Genomic DNA, 17,571 nt, shown 5'->3' on the forward strand with positions numbered 1-17,571 from the left:
CCGGCCATCAGCCTGTCAATCCGGCAGCTCATCCTGTGCGCTCTCCCCTCCCCTCATTCTCCACCCCCCGCAACCAAAAAATGAGCCATCCTCTGCTCCTCTGTGCTGGACCTGTCACGAAGAAACAAGATCCCAGCCTGGAGGTTGAATATGGCTGAAGTGTGTCCATAGGAGTGTGTGTGGGTGATCAAAGTTACCCATCATGCATTCATACCAAAGTTAAAAGTCCACATGTTCACAACTTTAACATCCCAGAACAGCAGGAAGGATTTCATATGATGACAGTAATATACCACATTAAATTTATCATGTGTGCGCAGCCGCCTTAGTGACTATCAAAATAACCACAAAGTGACAGGATATGTGGGTGGATGCCTCCCTTGGATGATGTTTCTAACATTCATTGCCTCTGCCAAGGAGGTAATGTGATCACCGGCGTTGGTTCCTCCATCTGCCTTTTAGCAGGAGAACTCAAAAAGTTCTGTCTGTTGGATCGTAAGAACTTTGGGTTGAACTGTAAGAGAGCTTTGACTTTTAATCTGGCTCAGATTCGTCCCCATAATTTGATTTATGATTATGTCATCTACGATAATATTATCTGACGTAGCCACACCGCTGCCGACAGCGCCACTGTGAGGAATCTAGAAGTCATCTTTCATCAGGACATGATCTTTAATCTGGCGCTACTTCAACCAAAAGTGTATTTTGCGAAGTATTCAGTAAAAGTTACCTTGAGCTCACAGACCTTTTTCCCACCTTGCATCACTTCTTTGTGACTTCAGACTGCAGAAAGAGCCAGCCATGTATATTTAGCTTGAAGCTAATGGTGATAGTTTTTGTTTTTTTTAAAACAACATTAAAACTTCTTCTTTTTTTTTTTTAAAGACAGTTTACAAACTAGTTGATTAAACCAGTCAATGTACTCCAAAGTTTTAGGAGCGTTTTGCAGATGTTGCTTAAGCTGTTGTCATCCATGAGTTGCGATTACCTTCAAACTGAATATCCCTGGCTGGCTCTCTCTGCTCTCTTGAGACACTGCAGAGGCAATGCAGGAGGGAAGAATGTATATGTGAGCTCGATTTTTGAGGAATTCAAAGATTAAAACATAAACCTTTTTCACTGAAGTGTCGCTTCATTTTCTCTATGAAACAAACTGCAAGGACCGTCTTCTTTCGCCTGTGTCACATGAAATTTAGGCTCTTCTAATCTGGAAACAATGCTGAAAAACAAATCAGTGCTGGTGTGACTTTCAGGGAGTCATATCTAAACAAGCTCATGGTTCTGTAATTGTTACCCCATGAGAACACTGTACTTGAGGTTCAGGCTTGCTTCAGGTTCCTGAAGTCATAGGAGGCAGAACTTTCAGCTGTCGGTCTTCTATCTTGGGGAACCATCTTCTGGTCACTGTGAAAACAGCAATGTTTTGAGTTTTATCCTCCTCTACAAAGCATGCAAATATTATGTCTTCATCCCTTTCAGAACACTGAGGACACTACTGAGAATTACAACATGGAACCCGACTGCAACAAACCTGAAAAAATATACAAAGCTTTTCAAATTTTGCATCAGAGGTGTTGAGCGTTTCATTTTTACAAAATTTGTTCATATCAAGTGTGTAAAGGACTTAAAACTTACAAAAATATAGAATTTACACACAACTTCAATTGGAACTGGTTTGTTCGATGGGAAAATGTGCTGCAATGATTCTGATAATCAATGAAAAATTTAACAGTTTGAAAAAAATTACAGAGCATTTGCCAGTTCCAACCTCGCCGATCTGAGTTTTTTCCTCCTTTTTTTTAGATGAAACAAAAGAAAAAGGTCCTGCACACTGTCCTGAGACTTGCAATAAACTTTGTTGGAACAAGGAAAAGTCTTCTGGTTCTGAGACAAAACCTGTTTTCAGTTGTAAAAGTAATGATTAATTGATGTTATGAGAAATCTTCAGATTTAGCAAAAATGAAGAAATTCATCACGACACATACACCTTCGAGTGACACACTCGTCCCTTGTGTACTGCCTTGGTAATGGATTGCTGTCCAGGTGCTTTATTCATTGTGTTCCTGGTCACAGTGAAGCCCAGCCTAGTGTCATGCCGCCAGATAGATAAGATCTGAGGGAGGGAAAGGGTAGGCGGTGTGGCTATCGCTCTGATGAGAGTGTGATTCAGCAGCGTGAATAATTAAAGCTGGGAGCTGTGATAGGAATCTGTAGACGCCGGGGTCGAATAATACTGGACGGATATCAGGGGCCTTTGGTGCACAGGGAGGTGGCGACTGAGACGACATTAGTCACTCTCCCTCTGCCCCGGGCAGCCGTCAGGGCACCATGCTGAAGGTCAGGAGATGATGGATGGATGGAGAATAGCGATGGCTAACAGCTGAAGCTGACTAGAAAACGAATGCCCCGTACATGAAAAATTAGCTTTTGGAGGAAGATACCTGAGCTGATACAGCAGCCATGAGTCAAAGCTTTGCGAAGTGTTTTGACAAGACGACAAGGGAAAAAAAAGGAGAAAACGTATAAGGAAAATAACAGGCAACAAGCAGCCATATTAGAAAAATAGCGAGACCTGTACTGTTTGTAAAAACGGGCTGTACAAATAAAACTGCCTTGCCTTGCCTATAGTTGCCATTGAGGGAAAAATAAATTATTAAGTTGTCCCCATGCTTTGATTACTTTGTGGCCTGTAGATAAGACATAGAGAGAACCCCCACACAGAGGCCGTGGCCAGAAGTAGAATCTACAAGTCGCCGCCATACACTTGAGATCGCTCATGTGCAGCTGGACCAGGCTCACCACCAACCATGCCAATGCCTTCCAGCAGCCTCAGGCACAGACGTGACACGTTTTTCCGAAATGAAATGTCCCATAATGGACCTGAATGTGTCCACTCTGATAAGAAGGGCAAGTCATACAACAGACCCTGTCTCAGAGTCAATCCAGTCCTTTCTCTGTTCACTACAAATCCCAAATCATCCCTGTGTGCCAACACTGTCCATGCGTCACTGCCTCGCCGTCTGAATCTGCCAGCGGGAGTCATCCAGGGAGTGTGGACAAGAGGATGCCATGCTCCCTGAGTGGGGCTGCGTATTCGAAACCCTCCGGTTCAGTGACGGGCCAAAGGGGGAACACAAGGTATTCATGCAACACATCCTGAGCACAGCGTCTACTTTTAATAAGAATGCAAACAGCTTCATAATTGTTGTATCGTTTTTCTGACTCAAAAAATGTGACTAAAAAGTGAACTCTTCGTATACTCTTACTTTACGTCCACGAATCAATTATGAGAAAATGGAGGTCTCTCTATGGCTACCATGGGCTCAAAAAAACAAAACAAAACATTAAGCAATTCCTCAATGATTTATTGCAATGTGCCATGTACAATTACCAGGTTACTCGGAGTAATTACACTAAAGCAGCTCAGACTTGATGCACCTACGACTGACAAAGGCGAGATCCAGCTCTGTTTTGAAACCTTCACGCTGTTGCCTAGCTGTCGTAGTTCCTATGCATAAAGAACATTAGGTTTAGAGAGCAATGACAATCTAACAGAATTTGTCAGTGTGATGCTACACACAAGCGCAGACCATAAAAGAATTCTTTATCAGACCATCCTTTAAAGCAGCTGCTGTGAACTTTCAGTTTATGCTGACTTTGGCAGCCCCTCTGGTCCAAAGCACCAGAGTTTACCGGAGAAAAGACAGCTCTTTGAAGCCAGGATACAACATATTTTATTTGCAGGATGCACACGACAATGCATCTTGTTTGTCGTTTTGAACAAGCGCATTTCTGTTGCTCTGTAACCGTAATTTTCTATTCATTAACGTGGAAACCAACAAAGGTGCTTAGAGGCGCACTTTAAAAACGCCAAACCTCCGGAGTTCCTCACAACATCACCGACACCGATGCTCCTGAGGAAAACTGTCTTTATCTGGTAAACTTGCTGCTTTTGGCTATAGGGGTCACAAAAGTGCTCCTTTACAAGACGGTCTGATGAAGTATTCCTCTGCATTGTGGTCTGTGCTTGTGTGCGGCACGTTCAAGGGTCTTAAAATAAAGTACTGAAAATTCTGTTAGATTGTCATTCCTCTCTGAACCAAATTTCTTTTATCTCAGCTGTAGAACGACCGTGCATCGGTATGTCTCCTTCTGCGTTCATTATAATAGTATCAACATGTTGGCGGTAGCTCCAAGACTGCAAGGATCACCATATTCAGGTCAAATCTCAGCCAGAACGATTCCCTGATCATTCTTCATTTATCCCAGTCATTTCACTGCTGTGGTGTGGCGTCTCTGGAAGAGGTGTGTCAGAGGGAGAGGAGCCATGGCTAATGAGCTGAGAACCGGCCTGCTGATTGTTAGCAAGGCTCCGAGCCATGCTCCCCCCGCCTCTCAGGAGACACATTCAAATCAGCAGCAGCAGCGGGGCACCTTTGTCAGGATGTAGGCTAGTAAAGCTAATGTGTAGGCGTCAACTGTCTTGTTAGAAACATCCATCCAACTTGAGGTCATTAAAGACGCATGCATATGGTGAAAAATTCTTGTGGAAAAATGTTTTTTTTGCAGCGATGCTGAGCCTTTAGTTGTAACAGACATTCAAAACGTCATTGTATTTGTTGGTATCAACCACCACTGCATCACCCACCATCTGTTGAACCAGGGAGATTTTTATGTGTCCACTGAAAGAAGACTTGTAATCGATTTTCTCCACGGTTCTGCTGTGTTATTCAAACATATTGCTACCACGGGATCCAATTAATTTCCTTTATTTATTTATTTTGCACAGCCTGCATGCACATGGTTACGTTACATGCATGTTGGCTGGGTGATGTTTGAGTTGGTGCATTTTAAAGTTTTCTGGGAGTCCTTTAAATTGTATCATATGTAAAAACTGAGATTGCAATAAACTAAAATGCAATAATGGAATGTAGGATGATGCAGATGGCTCAGGAGTTAAAACAAAAGAAACTTTGCAAAACCCACTACTTTAACGGGATACAAATGATTATTTCTTTAATTGAGAACTGCTATATTATGTGCACTACCCCCCCCCCCCCCCCCCCCTCTCTCTCTCTCACACACGCACATGGCACTTTCGGGGTATTTGCTTAACCTTAACCACTGATCCTAAAAATCTATGTTTTACCATTTGGGGACACAGCTTTTATCCCACATTGAAAATAACATTCCCAACGTACTGGTCTTGTGTCTGCTGATTTTTCTTAAACACACACACGCACGCACACACACACGCACACACGGTCTGCTTAATTCCAAATGAGCAACCGTGGGACTAGGAATAATGGATGAGCAGCAGAGTGGTCAAGTCTAATTACTGCAACCTCTGGACCACTGAATCCTGGTCCGCAATCTCCCGGCCACCTCTGGTCCGGTCACATGTGTAATAGTCTGTTGGGAGAACAGACATCCGTCTCTGTGCTGCTGCAGTTCAGCGGTCTCACAGTTCAGGTCCTCACGCCGGCTGCGGCCTGCAGTAAATGTGGCTCTACATCACCTCGGACACAATCCATCCCCATTAACTTCAAGATGGGGAAGCCTATTTCATCCTCATTGCCTACAATGTGAGTTAGACAGCAACTCCATTTATATAATCCACGGATCTTGAATGTGTTATGCCCGCTCATGAGGTTCAAGTGGTTGAAGGGACACAACGGGGCTGAGATTGGAAGTTAATTGACTGTGCGATGACTGTAGATCCTGGACGGAGTGAAAACCTCGAGCTGCTCTGCAGACTGAAGCCTGCAGCTGCAATTAGTGGACAGAAACGGTACTTTCAAGTACACTACATATGACAGGTGATGAGGACATTACAGCTGATTGGTTGCTTATACTCTTATGCCTAATTAGCATATGATGCTACATTTCCAATCTCGCTCTGCACTTATTACTGATGGATATTTAGATTTTAGATGTGAAAACATGATACGCAGACCTTTAAATGACGTTTGGAATTGACGTCAGTAATACTGGACAAATGTGCTCATTGTCGATGTTAATGGCACCAATTATGATTTTTTTGTGGGATATTAACCTGTTTTCTCTTGTTTGACTTGAAAAGTACATTAAATCTCATGACGAAACTAAAATTTAACTCTTGGTCCGTTTTGCGACTTCTGTACCTCATCTGTAGTGTATCCTAAAGATGTATGATATCATAACACAGACCTTTTTAAATAAATAAGGCGTTACAGTAGATTTGAGCAGGAGGAAATAAAACAGTTGGCTGGGTCAGTTTCCTTCCACAGATTTGGTGTATTTATGCCTCAGGAATGTGGGATCAACTCTTACGCTCCACGTAAGGAATGAACACGTCACCCAAGTGAAATGATGTGGCGCGCTGATGTGTTTTTGATAGGAGTTGGACGATGCAGAGAGAGGTAAATTATATCAGGACTTCTCAGCAGGATCTGATTCAATGTTAGTTTTGATCGTTTCAGCAGATTTTTTTTGGACAACAGGAAACTATAAAATATCAGCTTATATTCCCTTTAAATATCCCAACAACTAAAAAATAAAGGCCTTACTTCGAGAAACCATTTGCATATTTGATGTTTCTGAGGACTGAAGGATTCGGCTTTGTTTAGTTCACGTAAATGACACCGTTGCGATCAAACACAGCCAATCTGTTCATACTTCTTTGTGTTTTAATTGCAATGTGCTGAGGTTGTCGGACAAAGCCTCAGAGGAAACACGGAACCAGGCGGATACCTCTTTGTGTTGATGTTTCAAATATCTAAAAAAAATCCACTGTGACAACCACAGATGGCTGTTTCTTTGCTTCTTCACCTGATAAACATCGTATGTGCAGCCTTTTTGTTTTAGTCGTGTTGTGTACAGGAAGCCTTGTCAGCTTCCCTTCACCAGTAAATGAGATGTCTCCTGTTTTGTAGCCACCACTTGGTGGTGCCAGTAAACACATCCTGCCTTTCCTACTTTTTATCAGCAATCTTTGGATATATTTTAAGATGGAATGATCAAATACAGGCATCATCATGTAGAGAGTGGGAAGTATTCATGACGATGATGAGGATGATTGAAAAATGCTTATTTCCTCTTGAATATACAGTCCAGATGTCAGTGCAGAGAAGAGATGCATCTCTTTGCTTTCAGTCTCACTCAACATTTGAGCCACCAAAAACCTGCCACGTGTTTTACAGTGACACTTCATCTAAAAAGTGTATTTTTCCTATCAGGTGGCTTGAGCTCACAAAGACTTTTTTTTTTAAATCACTGTGTGACTCCAGAATGCAGAAAGAGCCAGCCACATATATTTAGCTTGAAGCTCATGGCGACCCATAGCCACCTACGCCAAAAAAACTGATAAAAGAAAATCCAATAACAACTGTGGATGAGACGAGACAGAAGAATTATATAAAAATATAAATATAATTCATCCATCCATCCATTTTTTCCCCTTATCCTGTCAAGGGGGGGGGGGGGGGGGGAGCTGGAGCCTATCCCAGCAGCCTTCGGGTGAGAGGCGGGGTTCACCCTGGACGGGTCACCAGTCCATCACAGGGCCAACACATAGAGACAGACAACCATTCACACTCACAGTCACACCTACGGTCAATTTAGAGTATCAGTCAGCCTCGTCCCCTCTTGATGTCTTTGGACGGTGGGAGGAAGCTGGAGTACCAGAGAGAACCCACACAGGAACAGGGAGAACTTGGAGACTCCACACAGAAAGATCTGGATCGGGACTCAAACCCGGAACCTTCTGTTGTGAGGCGACAATGCTAACCTATTTAGTAATGATAATAAGAATAAGAATAATAAAAATTATAGTATTTTTTTCATGGCGACCTGGGAGCAACCAGTCAGCCTGTTCCAGATGACCTGGGGGGTCCTGCGTGTTCGTAGCACACAAGCCCGTCAGAGAGCAGCCAGAAACAGCGAGCGATGTCAGAGCATGTCGGAGCTTCTAAAAAGCAACGCTAACATTTAGAAATCAATGCTGGAGGCCAGTGTAAGGACACATGCCGGTGTTCCTGTATATGGCCATCTTTCCTTTTTCTTGATAAACCTCTAAAACCAATCTATCTCCTCTCAGTGCTACATCTCACGGGCTAACTTGAAACTTTGCTACACACCAAATGTTAGGCACATTCTGCTGATAAAAGATATCAATTTCACTGAGTTGAATGTTAGTTTTTGTTTGGCACCCTCTTGAATTCAAGATGATACATCTCGAGTGGTTTATTCTGATCAAATATGTTGGTCCCCAGGTGACTTGATAATAAACCGTCTTAGTGAGGCAGGTTTGTCAACATATTTTGTGCTCACGGTGTATAAAACGGAGCAGCTGTGAGATCCAGTCTGCTGTTGGATGAAACTATCTGCAGTGTCCAGATGAGGCTTCTCTTCCCCTGAGTAATACACACATACACACACACACACGCACACGCACACACACCCAAGATATGACTGGCCCCTGAGACAGGGAGGGAATTTGTCAATTTTGAGGCAGGTACAGTATTTCAGGTCTGGTGCTTCCAAATTGAAAAGGTCAAACTGTTACACTTACTTTGTTCACCGAAGCTGTTTGTGGTACAATTTACCCACTTGAATCTACAGATGGAAAAAAGCTGTAACTGACCTGTCGGGCTTTTATTATCAGGTCACTGACCACAAGTCTTCATTGCGAGGTTTTTCTCTGAGCATTTCACCGTGAAGGGGGTTGGGACACGTGTATTCTTTCATATTTACCTGGAATCAGATGATTCAGTGAACCAAACACATGTAATTAGTGGTCGATGCCAAAGAAGGACAACATAACCACTTATTTAGCCATGGTTTACTGCAGCTACATCAGCTGAGCTGGGCTCGCAGCTGCACCAAGAGGAGAAATTAGGGCAACAAACTTTTTATTTCCACATTTGTACTCAAGTTAATGTGATCTCCTAGGCTCTGATCTAGGCTACTCAATCGTCACAAATGGTGGATAAACTGTGTCGAGCATCACACAATTGCAAAATGCATCATTTCACTGCCACAATTTGACCCACTTGAGCTGATAACAGTTGGAAATAGCTGCACGATTCAATTATCTATCCAAATTGAAGTTATTAGAGGGCTATCAGGATGACGCTACCTTGGCCGATGCAGTCTGTGGAGTGTGCATCCTGCGAGAAGTGTGAGAATGTTGTCAAACACACAAACGCCGTCCAAAATGCAAAGAGATTTAACTGCCTGCAATGAGCTTAATGAACACTGTCTGAAATCATTTGGCAACAGTCTGAATGAAAACATGACTCACTCTTGCTTGAACAAATATCCAACAAGACTTGGTAACACAAAACACGTGTGCGTATTAACCATTTTCTCTTTGGAAAATGTTGGATACACTCACATACACAAAAACAAATGAGTTCCTCCTCACTCCGTGCCCTCATCCTCCTGCCAAGTTTCAATAGTTTTGGCGTGCTCCTGTTTACAGACAAATGAGCAGCACCTTGGCGAGTATTTAATTTGCTTAAATGTTTCATGAGTGAAGGGGAAATGCAGCATGTGGCCATTATCAGAGTGGCAGAAGAGTACAAGCCAGTTCTCCATTCTGATAATCACATTATTGCAAGGGAAACAAAAGTGATCAGCTGAGGTCGATGTTATAATTAGTTTTACTCGTTGCTGTTCATCAACGAAATGCTTAAAATTTTGACCTGATGCCGCTGCTTCAGGAGGAGAAGTTAGCTGACTAAAATGGTAACGGGTCATCTGAGATATTTCGGTTTGGACCTGAATGACATGACAGTGGCGAGAAGAGCAACAAAACAGCATTAAAAATAGATATCTAGTGAACTTGATAAGATACCAATAGTCAAATTAATCATTTAAATAAAGTAAAACATAACTGTAAAAAAATAATGTATTATTCATAGGCAACTTTGCTTTTACAGAACAATACTTGTCCAGATATTTAGCTTGATTAATCTCGACAGATCAGAATTTGGACTTTACTCAGAGGAAACAGTTCAGTAAAGGGAAGGGGAAGACAGGGGGAGGAAACATTATGGACCCAAAAAGAAAAAGATGGTGAGGAGGTTCTAAATGTGACACGACATCTCTTACAAACGCGTTTATGTCACTTCTGACAAGTTAACAACAAGTGGGTGTTTTTGCACATTTCTTTTTGGCACAGCTGCTGAGATGGAACTGATGTGTCTGTGAAATGTCTGAAAATAGCTCCTTTATCTTATATCCCCCCTGAATTAATACTTCATGAGTTCCCAAACTTCTCCTCTTGGGACTTAAGGAAAAGTGCAGCAACAGTGCAGCAATCATATAAAAAAAATGGCAATGTAACAATAGTTTTATCTTCACATGACAAGCTGAAGAAGAAGAGTGTTTTTAAAAAAAAATCTCACAGCATAGTGAACTTTTCTACGCTGAATCTTGTCCTACATATTCAAAACAACTCTGAGCAAGACTGTGAAATTATTACATCAAACTGAGACATCAGTGCTCTTCTTCTGCTCGGATATGAGGGAGGAAACCTACTTAAATGAGTGATTTTGGAAATATGCTTATTTGATTCTTTTCCAGAGATTTAAATGAGGAGATTGAAATTCCTCTGCCTGTGCAGCAAATATGAAGCCACAGCCAGAAACCAGCAGCCGGCTTAGCCGAGAATAAAGACTGAGAACAGGTGAGAAACTGCCATGTCCACCACTTTGAATTTTTAAATGATGAAACATATTCTCATGAAACACTTTCATGTCTATGTCCACCAACATGAGGAGTCAGTGTGTCTGCGTAAAACCCCCGCAGTGAAAACCAAGAGCAAATGTCACGTGTCATGTTTATTTGAATTCTCAGTGGAATATATTGACAACACTGTTGCTAACAAATAAAAATACATACCTAAGTACCTAAATGGATAAAAACAGCTATAAATGTCCTGATGTCATGCTAAAAATCACAAAATTTGATTTGCAAAACGGTAGCAGATGTCCTCAGTCTGGCTAAAATTCCGTGTTCTGTCAGCAAAAAAATGGTTGCAAATATCCCACCGACATCTTGCAAAAAACACCCACTTTTGCAGTTGGACAATGGCTGATCATTTCCAAAGTTATACAAAAAAAAAAAAAACCTGTTAAAACCGGCAAATAACGGCGGCAATTTTATCAAAATCATACTAAAAAAAAAACCCGAAATGTTGCCAGAAAAACGGCTGCAAATTACACACCACCATCTTGCTAGAAAAAAAAGAAAAAAGAAAATAGGTTTGTTGTAAAATAATGGCTGCAGAATTTCCTGAAGACAAAGGCAGTACTGGTTATGGAGCAACTGAAGTGTCGATTGGCCCAGTCCAAGTACCAGTTAGCTGAAACATCTGAGCATGCAGGAAAAAAGAAAAAATGAGAAAGAAAGTGTTTATTCTGACTGTGCAGGCTTCAATGAACTTTATCCTTTGCATGTAAGCCGTCCTCTCCAGAGCAGCGGGCTGCCTCTGGAGAGCATCTCCAGCTCTTTCTACCAGCTCCTTGATGAGGAGCAGCGGCAGGAGAATTAGCTTCCTAACATGTCTTCGGTGGTGATGAAACCAGAACGCCCAGGGAAATCCCACACAGACACACGGGGAGGACAAGCACACAGAAAGGACATTACAATATGTCTTTCCCTCATAACTCTGCTGCACAACAACAACACGCAGGCTGCACTCTCGCGTACATGCACATAAAGGTTGACTTCTTCCAGGTGCAACATCAAAACTGTTCTGGCCTCACACATTCAGAGTCAAAGGGCACATTTCCCTCTAAGCTATGCATGCCAAGAGGAATGTGTGCAGTTTGACAGTTGCTACAGTTGTCACCCCCCCCACCCCCAAGCCCATACCCACCGACCAACCAGCAGAGCGTCATATCTCTGCCCTCCTCATCTCTCCCTCCACCCTCCTCTTTTCATCTCTCCCCATCACTGGAATTCCAAATGGGCACGGATGTTTTTCTGCTCGCTTTTCTCAACGCTGCATATTAACAATTGCCTCTCACTACAAATGGCATCTCCAAGGTAGGGGCCGACCTTCATTTCTCTGCAGAGGGCAAGCCAGTAAATCCATTTCTCTAGAGATGTGGTTCACTGAATAACAAATCACGGGGCCAGACGTGGCTCTCTCTCCTGTTAAAGAAGCCCATTGCCAGAAGCTTTCTTCACAGGACCTGTAACACCAGGGGTGTATTATAGAGAGAGGAGTGGACAAACACTTTGAAGGTGTTGCTATGGGGAACAGAGGTGCTGGCGTTTAAAAAAAAAGAAATCTATTTCTCTTCTTCCTCCCCATTTCAGTGTCTGGTAAATTACATGTCACCATGTAACATCAGTAATGAAACCTTGTCAATAATTAAATAAGCAGTTCCCACTTCTCCTCGGTGACACACAATAATATCAACGGCGCTCTCAGAATCATCAGGAGAAATTGCTGATATCTCGCAGCTTCTGCACATATTTCACTATCTCATTTCCAATGCCCCCCCTGCCTAAGGCAAATCAACTCAACAGAATATCAGCTACCTTTCAAAATTTGTTAAGCTGGCTCACATTTCACACCTTATCTTGCTTCATGACCGGTGTAACGTTATTTATACCCTGCAAACAAAATGTCTCTAGCACTGTTGATGCTGATAAGGGCCTTTCGTTGGGAACAAGGTGACAGCAGCCAGATTACAAGTTGGTGATTTACCTTATTCATTCCCGTGACCTAGAAAGGAGCAAAAGCAAATTTAGTATACATTGCTGTTCCACCGCAGACCGACTTGATTTACTGTCTACGGTGCGTTACTGAATCTCCTAGGCCCCCCAAAAATGGCTCAAGTAACTTTTCTTTCATTTGAGAAAAGATTGAGATGCAGATTGAAAGGATATTATACCAATGCAGGAACAAAACTAAGTACATTTAATCAAGTACTCTGCTTACAGCAATACTTCACTTCTCATTCTCACAAACAGGTGTCTTACGCTCATCAGGATCACTTTTTTTGGCTCTAGATAGCAGAGAGAGCGAGCCATGTAAATTCAGCTTGGAGCTAACGGCTAACGTGGCGAATACTCTTTATCCAGACGTATGCTCCATCATTGTTGCTGTGGCTACTGTTAACAGTAAATCGCCATTAGCTTCAAGCTAAATATACATGGCTGGCTCTTTCTGCATTCTGGAGCCACAAAGAAGGTGATGTACTAAGGGAAGAAACTGCTCAAGGCACCTATTTATGAGTACTGAAACAAAAAAACAACAACAAACTTCCTGAGAACGTTTCACAGCAAAATTCAAAAAGAAGGACTTTGGAGGCGGGGTGTTGTGTCACGGTCTTTTCTTTTCCTGCCATGTTTCATGTCGTGTCCTTCTTGTGTTATTTTGTGATCACTCACCCCTGTCTCTGCTTCAGGTTCCTGTCTGCCCTTCCCTCTCGTCGTTCGGGTCCACCTGATCCCTGATTGTGTTTCCCTCAGCTGTGTCTCATCACCCCCCATGAGCCCTCCCTATATTCCCCCTTTGTGTATTATTTTGTCGCCAGTTCGTTGATGTTCCTGACTCACGTTCCGGCACTCTCATTCACAGTCATAGCCTCATTAAGATCAGAACCTTACTTGTTTTTTGACCTCGCCTTTCACCTCACTTCTTGGATACCTCTGCCTGGTTGGACTGCTCACCCGTGTACCGACCTCTGCCTGGAAATAAACCCTGCTTGTCTGATCCCACCGGTCTTAGTCATGCATTTGAGTCCTGCTTATCCTGTACAATGTTCTTGATACAGGTTGCAAATCTAAGTACAGTGAGAACAAGTTAACCAGGAAACGGAACAAGAGATCTGACAGAGACAGAACACGAGGAATTGAAATACAATCAACTCATCACACAACAGGAGACGGATATAGAACATGGAGGTGGGCAGCTACTGATAACATGATTGAATGCGAATGATACAGAATGATATGTATATACATATTTGTGTGTGTGTGCGCGTTTGCGTGTATGTACATGTGCAAATCTAAGTACAGTGAGAACAGGTTAACCAGTTTAATGGAACAAAATCTGACAAAGACAGAAAGAACACAAGGAACTGAAAAACAATCAACTCATCACACAACAGGAGATGGATGTAGAACATGGAGGCGGGTGAGGAGCTGGTTGAGCCATGAGATAATGAGAACTGGGCTGAGAGCACTGATTAACTGACAAGAATGAGCAGGCAGCAGGTAAATATGTCTGACACATGAGGGTGAAACTACATAATGAAACAGGCACATGACCCCGAACTGAAAATCAACAGTCCTAATTGGATTGTTGCACATTTCGAAGCAAATATTATACTTTTTGCTTACACGTTTCCAGCAGGTTACAAATGACATTTTCCTTTCTTATCCAGAGTAAACCACACGTCCCCAGATGTGTTGGTATATTTTTCTACAATTCTACAGTTCTTAAATGTTCCTTTTGGGATTGGTACAGTTCTATTTCTTCTATGAAAAATAACATTGGGTTTGCTGGAGGATGCTTTTGCACAGTCTTGAAAAGTATCTAATATAATGTGTTGCACAGTTTCAGATAAAAAAAAATATCCAGCAGTATGCAATAGAGTTCAAATGAGCTCAGTTTTAAAGCCTCGTGAAACAAAAGCTAGTGACAGGAGTGGCATTTGTTTGTTAAAATATATATAAATCAAGGTTGTGAGGGTGAAGCTCCTCCTCACCTTCGCAGCTACTGATGACATGATTGAATGTGAATGATAGCGCATGCCAAGCATCAGAGATGACTCTGGACAAGCTGGCTACGTCTCGCCCATGAAGGTGAATAAATCATTTAATGGTGTGACCCTTCAGGCTTTCTTAACATGATCAGAGCAAACCGATCACATTATGAAAGTGAAACAAGTCATCTCGCCCAAGTGGTGTCACAATCAATACAATTAATTCACCATTTTGAAGCAATCATTTCACACAAAAAGGAGAACTGAGCAGCTTTGCATCACTGGGTGGATGGAGGAGGGCATCAAGTATGTAAAAATACAGATTTTTAAACATATAGTTCGAGTATATCAAGAGATAAATGACCAGAAGGGACGCAAGATTAAAACTAGGAGCATGTATTTTTCATTTTGTGAGAGCTTTAACTATCTATGGCAGTAGAATAATGTGGATTAAACATGAATGCAGTGGTAATATTATAAATTATAATAACAACATATAGAATTGTAAAACACTGGGGAGCAGGGGGGGTGATAGATGACGTGTGAAATGGCCGCGGCATCTGAACATTCCCCAGCGGAACATGCATAGCTGGTAACATTACCGACATTTTCACATTCAGTGTTCAAACTCAAGTCTAAAGCGCTAAACTTGTCTGGCCAAGTTGAGTCTCACGTCATTTATTCTCTGTAAAGTCACAAAACTGCTAAACACCCATTTCTCTCACTTCTTTTCTGAGTTGCAAACATGCGTAATGGGTAAATGCAGAACCTAATTGCATCACTTGGAGTTACAAACATGTTTTACTGACATCTAGAAAAACAATTTTTGCATAAAAAGAATCTTCAGTATTTTTCAGCCCAGGTCTTTTATTATTCTGAGAATTGTTCTCACTCTGATGAATAAATCATGCTCTCACCGTTTCGTCTGTACAGTTTTGGAAAACATGACACAACAGCTTATAGCGTGGAAAGCAGTGCAAGCATCTTTCCAAATAAACATCAGTTTGTCTCCGTGTCAGACAAAAGTAAACACAGAAAATAGCCTCCTGGATTAGTTTTTGCAGCTCGCTCCGTAAGGATTTACGACTGGGCCGTGCCAGCCAACTATCAGTCTGCACACAGATGTCAGTTTGCTGCTTGGCTTGTTAGAGAAGTGCTGTTGTATAAATGAGAGAAGGTTTGGTTATAATTGCTGTCTAATGACATTCAAGACGAATGAAAACAGTGACCATTTTCTTATCACCAACCCATTTAATTGCTTTTGTTATGTCCGTCAAGACTTTTCCCTGCGAGACTATAAGGGGGGATGTTCACAAAGAGCCAGAAATGTTAATTTGTTCTTCGTAACGGCAATGATTCTTAACACAGAAACTGGGATAATATAACAGTCCTCACTGTGAGCAAAAATTCGCACATTTTCACCATTTGACTTCCAAAACCAAGAGCGATTATGTCGTGTCATCACCATCGGCACCATAGTCAAAGAATTTATCCAAAAATTTACCCCGAATTTGAAAGAAAGGGATTAAACCTGCAGATGGATAGATGTGCAGCATTTAAATATTACAGCGACCAATATGAAACATCCCTCCAGAATTTTCAGATCAGTGATTGGGTGCTTCTTATTGAAATGCGTCTTGGGAGTTTTAGCTGTCATAAAAGTTTTGAAGTTCAGAGCTGATTCAGCTGGGAGAATTTCAACTGTGATTCATGGTCGTGCCAAAATAGCTTCTTCTGCAATAGAAGTCTATAAATCCCTTGTTGAACATACACGGCAGCTTAAAATGGAGGCTTAACTTATCATCTTGAGAGACTTTTCAGACAGGAAATTGTTTCTTTACCTGTTTGGACATAAAAAACAAAAATCGCCTCATTCGACTGCTACTTGATGTAAACATTTAGGAGAATTTCAGGAGAAACATTAGGAGCGTATTGATTTGGAGCATACATGCAACATAATGTGCTAAGAGCCTTCAGCGTGTATGAGGGATCACTTTCTACTTCACATCTCTTCCTGTCTCACACAAAAACACAGTGAGCGTGTAAGGCAACAACCTGATAAGTGCATTATACAAACACACACACATAAACAGACACACACACACGCACACACACAAACTCCTGAGTTAGAAGCACACATGCACAGATGGGTGAGAATGGCCCTCTCGTATCGGCTTATTAGATAAGTGGAGGTCCTACATGGTGAAATCTAGCAGTGAGGAAGAGTTATGCTCGCTGCTTCCTCGGCTGTGTTGGTGGATCGCCAACATCACCATAAGCAGTCAGTCAATAGGCTGACTCAACAGTGTGTGAAATTAAGAGGGAAATAGAAGTAGACAGACATTAAGCCGCTCTCTCTCCCACTTCCCTTCACTCTTTCAGACGCCAGACAGCGACTAATGCACCCCCCAGAGCCCCCACACGCCACTATCACACACCAGCAGCACTACTGCTCCACTTCTTCTTGTCACTTACTCAAAAAAATACCGCAAGACATAGAAAGCTACACTGGCCTCCTTAACGGCGTCGGTGTCACGAAGACACAGAGAGGGGATGCTTTTATTGAACTCATCACCTGTATGTGACCCATGTAACATCCCGAGGATCCACGTTGAGTCAATTGCTGCAAATTGTTGGAGTGCAAGTCTGGGTGATCGAGAAGATTCAGCTGAAAAGTGGGACGATGTGAAGTCGCCCTTGCTCAGGAAACAGAGCAAATAGTGGCTCGGAAGTGGTTTCAAGTGTTGTAACTCTTCTCAGAACTTGATAAAGCAATGCTCTCTACAGGTACCGTGTTGCAAAAGGCAAGCCTATCGGTAGCAGCACTTCTAACCTGAGGAAACGCTTAGTCTTTGACAAA

Source organism: Aulostomus chinensis, chromosome 13 (assembly GCF_037954235.1).
Source record: "Aulostomus chinensis isolate RoL2024-O1b breed Wild chromosome 13, RoL_Achi_v1.0, whole genome shotgun sequence".
NCBI lineage: Eukaryota > Metazoa > Chordata > Actinopteri > Syngnathiformes > Aulostomidae > Aulostomus > Aulostomus chinensis.